Below are 9,668 nucleotides of genomic sequence, written 5' to 3' on the forward strand. Positions count from 1 at the left end.
AATGTTTAAGTTTATAAATGTTTAAGTTTATAAATGTTTAAGTTTATAAATGTTTAAGTTTATAAATGTTGAAGTTTATAAATGTTGAAGTTTATAAATGTTGTAGTTTATAAATGTTTAAGTTTATAAATGTTTAAGTTTATAAATGTTGAAGTTTATAAATGTTTAAGTTTATAAATGTTTAAGTTTATAAATGTTTAAGTTTATAAATGTTTAAGTTTATAAATGTTTAAGTTTATAAATGTTTAAGTTTATAAATGTTTAAGTTTATAAATGTTTAAGTTTATAAATGTTTAAGTTTATAAATGTTTAAGCTTATAAATGTTTAATTTTATAAATGTTTAAGTTTATAAATGTTTAAGTTTATAAATGTTTAAGTTTATAAATGTTTAAGTTTATAAATGTTTAAGCTTATAAATGTTTAAGCTTATAAATGTTTAAGTTTATAAATGTTTAAGTTTATAAATGTTTAAGTTTATAAATGTTTAAGTTTATAAATGTTGAAGTTTATAAATGTTTAAATTTATAAATGTTGAAGTTTATAAATGTTGAAGTTTATAAATGTTGAAGTTTATAAATGTTTAAGTTTATAAATGTTTAAGTTTATAAATGTTTAAGTTTATAAATGTTTAAGTTTATAAATGTTGAAGTTTATAAATGTTTAAGTTTATAAATGTTTAAGTTTATAAATGTTTAAGTTTATAAATGTTTAAGTTTATAAATGTTTAAGTTTATAAATGTTTAAGTTTATAAATGTTTAAGTTTATAAATGTTTAAGCTTATAAATGTTTAAGCTTATAAATGTTTAAGTTTATAAATGTTTAAGCTTATAAATGTTTAAGTTTATAAATGTTTAAGCTTATAAATGTTTAAGTTTATAAATGTTTAAGTTTATAAATGTTTAAGTTTATAAATGTTTAAGTTTATAAATGTTTAAGTTTATAAATGTTTAAGTTTATAAATGTTTAAGTTTATAAATGTTTAAGTTTATAAATGTTTAAGTTTATAAATGTTTAAGCTTATAAATGTTTAAGCTTATAAATGTTTAAGTTTATAAATGTTTAAGCTTATAAATGTTTAAGTTTATAAATGTTTAAGCTTATAAATGTTTAAGTTTATAAATGTTTAAGTTTATAAATGTTTAAGTTTATAAATGTTGAAGTTTATAAATGTTTAAGCTTATAAATGTTTAAGCTTATAAATGTTTAAGTTTATAAATGTTTAAGCTTATAAATGTTTAAGTTTATAAATGTTTAAGCTTATAAATGTTTAAGTTTATAAATGTTTAAGTTTATAAATGTTTAAGTTTATAAATGTTTAAGTTTATAAATGTTTAAGTTTATAAATGTTTAAGTTTATAAATGTTTAAGTTTATAAATGTTTAAGTTTATAAATGTTTAAGTTTATAAATGTTGAAGTTTATAAATGTTTAAGTTTATAAATGTTTAAGTTTATAAATGTTTAAGTTTATAAATGTTTAAGTTTATAAATGTTTAAGTTTATAAATGTTTAAGTTTATAAATGTTTAAGTTTATAAATGTTTAAGTTTATAAATGTTTAAGTTTATAAATGTTTAAGTTTATAAATGTTTAAGTTTATAAATGTTTAAGTTTATAAATGTTTAAGTTTATAAATGTTTAAGTTTATAAATGTTTAAGTTTATAAATGTTTAAGTTTATAAATGTTTAAGTTTATAAATGTTTAAGTTTATAAATGTTTAAGTTTATAAATGTTGAAGCTTATAAATGTTTACGTTTATAAAGAGATGGCAATTATAACGTTCTATTTGTAGGGGGGTTAAATTCTGCTTCATTTATCAAGGAAAGCATGTTTTTCACTCGGGGAATGATAAATGTGGAAACGAAAAACTACACCTTGGCATTAATGGCCGTAAGTATCCTACTATTATTCCTAATAATTCATATCTCTTTTTAAATACTATTATAATCTCAGATACCCTTTCTAACAATATACCGATATAGCATAAACCCCTATCCCACGTAAACTCCCTTCATAGCTAACACACATCTACACACATAGTTAAATAAGCAACTTCTTTAAAGTAACTTACCTTATCTTATTCCCGAGAGTTCAAACACACATATTGTCAACATACATTAAACCCACTATGATAGTTATGGTATATATCTACATACAATATATATAACAACCTACACTCCACCTCCTATATCGTAGAGATCAATATAGTTCCCCCAAACAGCCTCAATAATTTATTTCGCTATTGATGTAAATATCGCTAGACGTTTGTTACCTAGCATCTTCTTTACTTGTCTGATGAGAAGCATTACGCTTCGAAATACCATTGTATAAAGAATTCTCACTTACCCAACACCCCTATTGGATGTAAACCCTTATTGAATAAATTAATAAAGCTGTATATATTACTATATAGTTTTTCTACCTTCAGTTTCTCTCTTCATATATATATATATATATATATATATATATATATATATATATATATATATATATATATATATATATATATATATATCAGGCGATGAAAATGTATTTAACAGGTCAACCAATATCTATGAAACAGCCCTAAAAAATAGTGGATACAAAAATATCGATATCAAATATAAGCAACAAAACACCAATAACTATAATAAAATTAAAAATAGAAGAAAAAGAATTATAATTTGGTATACGGCCCCATACAATTAAATGTTAAAAACAAAACTTGGCAAGAAATTTCTAAATCTTATTGAAAAAACACTTTCCCGCAACCAACTCCTTACACAAAATTTTCAATAAAAATACCTTAAAGTTATCCTACAGCTGCTGCGAAAATTTAGAGATTAGAATTAAAGCACATAATAACAAAATACTAAATGAAAACAATGTAAACAACAACAAAACAAACAATAAAAGAAGTAGACACCATGACAAAAATAAAAATAACACTAGCAGAAATAATAATAATAATAATAATAATAATAAACCAACCCCTGACAACAACAACCATACTAGAAATAAAAACAAAAATACAAATAACGAACAAGATAAATGCAACTGTAGACACCGCACACTTTGCCCACTTCAAAATAAATGTCTAATCAAAAGCGTAGTTTACCAGACCACAATATTTGCGAAAGAAAACCCGAATAACAAGAAATATTATGTAGTTATGACTTCCTTACATTTCAAAACTCGATATTATGACCACAGAAGTACATTCTGCAATAATAAAAAAAACACCGTATGAAAACAACGCTAGCAAATAAATACTGGGAACTCAAGGCAAGCGGACATTTGCCCGTAGTCGAATGAAAAATAATAAGACAAGCTACAACATGTAGAGATCTAGACGACCCATGTAGATTATGCCTTCATGAAAAATTTGCTATCCTGTACTTTAAAGAACCCCAACATATATTAAACTGTAGAAGAAAAATAGCGAACAACTGTGTTCACAGGATAAAATTTACTCTAGGATAATGATAAAAAATATTTTTAAAACTAAAAAAACAATAGAAAATAAACAAATAAATAAATTAAATAAACATGATTATACATAAACTATCACACATATATGTATGTATATATATACATATATATATACATATATATAAACTAATATAAAAATACATAACCTAGATTTAAAACAGGTCAAGAAACTAGATATCCAGGCTAAATAGAGCACACACACAAAGGAACAGGTCAACCAGAGGTCAAATAGGCCTTTGTCCGGTAAGTGCATGTTTATTGGCTGATAGGAAGGGCGCGGTGGATACTAGAAAGCTGATTGGCTAATTAAATCTCAATAGAAGGTGCGTATATAAAAACGACAGACAACCACAAAATTCGCGCATAAGCCTGAAGAGTCCTAGAGTGGATGAAACGCGGAATATTCAGTGTAGCTTAATCGCCATATATATTTTATAACTTCATATATATATATATATATATATATATATATATATATATATTAAATGAGGTTAGAACAACAGTCTTAAGAGCAGAGCATATTTTAATATATTAGTAAATTCATTAATACAATTAAAAGAAAAGAAAAGAAAACAGTGTTCATTGTAATGTAGATATATAATAAGCTTAATAGGCATATATATCCTAGAGCTATTTTAATATTGAGTAAGATTATTGATTATTTGCAATTAAAATTAAAAATAAAAAAATCTGTTTCACAAGGAAGAACAAACAAAATCAATAAATTGTACGATCGCTTACGATGTATTTATTGAGATAGTCTTGGACAATAATTTTATCATTTATTTTTTTTTAAACAACCCCCCACCCAATATTTTAGATGAGGAGAGTTTGTTTCAAAAAACTAAATGATAAAATTATTGTCCAAGACTTATTGTCTATCTCAATAAGAACATCGTTTCCGAAACGATCGTACAATTTATTGATTTTGTTTGTTCTTCTTTGTGAAAGCGATTTTTAATTTTTAAATTTAATTACAAATTATCAAACATCTTACTCAACATATATATATATATTACCTTCAGAATGTGAGAGAATATATAATTAATTCCACAGTCTGACAACGTCACAGCTCGCAAGATTCTTTTTTCCCCAATTGTCAGAGTATTTGCCTCGCATGCAAGAGGCTCAGGTTTCGAATCCCGAGTTCGAATGTGTCTAACTGATGAGTTTAAATGAGGGTGAAACTCGAGTCTTCGACTTCCGGTTTGTTGTCTGTCATGCCTCTTGTGAGCTGCGACGTTGTCTGGATATATATATATATATATATATATATATATATATAGAGAGAGAGAGAGAGAGAGAGAGAAAGAGAGAGAGAGAAATAAAAATTACAAGGTAATCAAAATGGTAAACTTAAAATATATTATAAATATTAAAGAGTTAATATTTACAAGTGAAGTAATCTCAACCAGATATAAAAGCTCAATAAAACCGAAAAGGAAATAGAGCTTATATATATATATATATATATATATATAGTCATCCACATACAGTACTGTTTCGCTGTTTCACAGCTCATCAGTGCGGCTAGACAGGCAACTACCTCAAGCCAGGATTGAAACCCGACCTTTTATACGGCAGTCAAGGCTTCTAACCATTACGCTATTGGCGGCTGCTTGAACGAGTAGTGAGTTTAACGATGTTTTGATATCGTCCGAAATACCTCCGCTCGATTTGTTTACACAATATATATATATATATATATATATATATATATATATATATACATATATATATATATACATATATATATATATATATATATATATATATATATACATATATATATATATATATATATATATATGATATGGTTAATAACATACACCATTTTCTAATTAACTCAATTTGTACAGCAGTCAACTTGCATGTGTATATATATACTAATGATAACAAATTGGTGTCTAATTTGATGTAAGTTTGTTCGTCAAAATATCGAACTCTATTTGGTTTCATTTTTTTTTTCAGTTCAAGTTCTCAGAAATCAAAGTGCCCCCTTCCAGTCAAAGACCATGGTTTAATTGGTTCTAAAGAGAAATATTCATTTTGAGCACGCTAATGTCTTTTGAAAGACTACTGTTCATTTCATACGCGACCCCTTCTGCCTGTGCAGTAATAAGGCTTATCAAATTCACCTGTAATGTTTTAATCAACATTGAACTGTTCCGTCTTTAATTGGATATTTTTTATACTTATTGAAGGCATTCCAGTACAAAACCTATCTAAGAATACTCCTAGAAACTGAAGAATAAAATGTTTTTAAAAATAGGCTTAGCCATTTTGGAGTCCATAGGAAACGATCCTCCCTCTCCCCCTCCCCACACACACACAAGTGTCTTTTATATGAGTGTGTGTATGTGTGTACACATATGATTAATAACATATACCATTTTAAAATTAACTCAATTTGTACAGCAAGTCAACTTTCATGTGTACATGTATACGAATGGTAATAAATTAGTGTCTAATTTTGTGTAAGTTTGTTCGCCAAAATTTCTAACTGTATCTTGTTTCATTTTTCTCTTTTTTTTTCAGTTGGAGTTCTCAGAAATCAAAGTGCCTCCTTCCAGAAGCTACCACTTATCTCTATATGAGATCCAAAGATATTCGAATATTCCATTCTATACGCTTCTGTGGCATTTTAAAAAAGAATCAATTATAAAATGGTGTGTTATTCACAGGGCCATACACTCGGCCATATGTCACTAAGACGAGTGGTCCTAGACGTTGTATCAAAGTTTACAGTTACCCAAAGGTGCTGACTTCAATCCTGAACGAAGGCAGTGAAAAAGTAACATTAAAAACAGAGAATCAGCAACTATGTCCCAAAGCCTAGCTGGAGTCCGAACATGGTACCCCCGTAATAATAATAAAGGGTTGGGTTCGAGACTCCTAACAAACGGTTCACCTGACGAAGGCCGGAGGGCAAAACGGCCGAAACGTTGTGACAATAACAACCAAGATGAGGAAGTCAGTCCGACAATCTCAATCAATGAAAACACCTCATCTCAAAAATACAGACAATTACTGTCATAGTCTTAGTTATTAATCATATGTGTTTTTAAAAGACGTTTATTGCATGTCGTTCTTCTAAAGTGTCTTCAAATCCATATATTTGATAGAGTTCAAAATAGACTTCGTAGCCTCGTAGGAGATGTCCTTTTCTCTTCCTTGCAACCTTTATCTCACAGAAGAGATGTTGCGAGTTTGTCTCTGATGTATCGTTATTTTCATGGAAAGTGTTCGACTGAGCTTCAATCTATGGTCCCCCCCTCGCCAAACTTTCACAAGAAACACTCGTCTAGCTGTAAACACTATCAATAATTCCCCCCACTCTTTATCTGTGCCTAAACCTAAACGTAGATTCCATGAACAAAGCTTTTTTTTCTTAGAACTGCACGCCTGTGGAATTGTCTTCCGTTTTCCTGCTTTCCGGCTGACTACAATATGGTTGTCTTCAAGTCTAACGTAAATAAGTTCTTGATGAGCCGTTCCATATAAGTTATCAACTTTACCAAATTTTCATTACTAATGATTACTATAATGTCCAATTTCTACTGTACACTCTTTAACCCTTATCCTTGAGTTGCCTCTTGGCCTTGATAATGTGGTGATGCCTATGTAAAAAAAAAAAAAAAAAAAAAAATCCTGATTGTATTTTTTGTAAATTCACCAGCTGTCTGAGTTGCCATACAGCTTGTGATCGTCCATGAGGAGCAGGTGGTTGACTCTTTTGTTTGGGTCCTAGTGACAACCTTGGCTCAGACGTATGTGTTCACATATGTTAAAAAATATTTAGTTTGTAAAAGAGTCACATATTTCGTATATATATATATATATATATATATATATATATATATATATATATATATTACTACCAGAAGTACCCGTCGTTGACTGGGTTCAAAATCGGCCTACAGAAAATTGACTGTGATTGATGAAAGTGTGATAAGTTATGAAAAGGAGAGGGTTGTAAAGAGATAGGTTTTAATACTCAAAAATTTTACCCTAAGCAAAATATGATAATTTTCGCGAAAATATATTTTTTTTATATCAACGTTGTTTCCATTCGTAGCCAAGAGTAACCAACAAAATGATGTTTCCTTACAAATAGAAAATGTTATATATATAATAATATAAATATACAAGACATAAATGTTACCATAGTCAATAAAAGTTAGTTTTATGGTAGAAAAGTTCATTGGTTTGTATTTATAAGTAGTTTGCAAAAAAAAAAAAATTTTTTAATTCACGAACCGGTTTTAAAAAAATCAAAATGGCACCGACTTTGAAATGGAGAGCCCCGTTTTTAATTTGAAAAGGGGGCAGCTGAGCATTCTGTGTTTACAATTTAAGATAGTTCCGTCAACTTAAGGAATATTTCTAAACATATTTTAATGTTTTCCGTTATTTTCTGCTTGAAGAATATTCGATTATGGCATGTGTAGTTTATATAAAAATTCATTTAAGTAGTTATCGCCTCAAATTTCGCTTTAATTTCGGTTCGCTGAAATTATTTAAAAAAAACATGAACTGAACTTTTATTGACTATGGTTATATTTATTTCTTGTATATTTATTTTTTCGAGTAGTCATTTGTTGGCTTTTCTGCTAAACACTCTTACTTAATAATATCGACGAAATATCGAAAAATAAAGAAACAAAAACAGTTTTGAAAAATAATGAAGCTTTACTTACTTTAGTAAAAACATCCAAAACAGCAAAATTGGATATTAAAAAAGTAAACAAGTAATTACTTTAAAACAAAGAATGTATATGAATATGAATAAGAAGAAAATGGTGCTCTTTTCAAGCAGAACAGCTTCGTTTCAGTTTTACAGTATTGAACGATATAGTATTGGGCCGTCGAATTCAGGGTTGTACTATTGTAATGTAAAGAACACGCAGAAAGGGTTGTAATCAACTGAATTCCTTCTAGTACACTGAAAAAACAAAAGCTTAAACAGATATAAATAAAAATAAAAAGGTTATGTAAATGTTTTTAAAAGGCACGTAATTACATGAGCAGGATTTTTTCCTTCTTTTGACACGATAACAAGTAACGTTCTTATTTTTTATTATTTATCTATTTGCCTATTTTCGAAAGAGTACCACGTGCAAGTGGAGAAGGAAAAAAACAGAGTTATGCAAAATTTGTGTCGAGAATTGTCTAAAGTTCCGACTTTGGGGGGAGGGGGCTTTCACTTTAATAAGAACGTAAATTTATTATGTGAATTTATTCGACACAATATGATTCAACTCAAAAAAATAAATAAATAAAAATAATAAAATGTACCTTTATTTTTAAAGCCTATAGTAAAAACATTTTATTTAACAATTTTCATGCCTTGGATGAAATGATTTTCTAACTTGTATATATATGCTTAAATAAGATATTTTGATTAATGCAGATTTCGTATTTATTATTATGTTATATTGAACCCAATATATAGTAATGATTTTAAAAGTTTTTGTTTTTTTTAATTACTCGAGCGTCACTATCTAATATGGAAAAAAACGTCTAGCTTACGATTTACTTTTTCCTTTGACGTTAATACCTGAGCTATGAAATCATATTTGCTTCAATACTAAAAATTAAAACAGGAACCAATAGCTATTACGTTACGCATGCATACTCGTCATGCCGTCGTTCGACCTTCAGCGGGCAAATTATATTTAAAAAATGTTTACACTCTGACACGGATTTTATTCGGCTAAAACCCAAATAGAAAGTTTCGCATGGGTCCAAATACTCTATACATTAAGTTTTATGTCTCTAGACAAAAAAAGACAGAGGAGTTTGTTAGGAATTTTTTTTTACAAATATATATATATATATATATATATATATATATATATATATATATATGTATATATACATATATATATATATATAAATATATATACATACATATATATATACATATATATATAAATATATATATATATTTATATATATATATGTATATATATATTTATATATATATTTATATATAAATATATATATACATATATATATAAATATATATATACATATATATATATAAATATATATATATACATACATATATATATAAATATATATATACATACATATATATATATAAATATATATATACATATATATATAAATATATATATACATATATATATAATATATATATACAGATATATATATATACATATATATATACA

The sequence above is a fragment of the Euprymna scolopes genome, chromosome 36 (genome assembly GCF_053919585.1).
Source record: "Euprymna scolopes isolate OS-2025 chromosome 36, ASM5391958v1, whole genome shotgun sequence".
Classification (NCBI taxonomy): Eukaryota; Metazoa; Mollusca; class Cephalopoda; order Sepiida; family Sepiolidae; genus Euprymna; species Euprymna scolopes.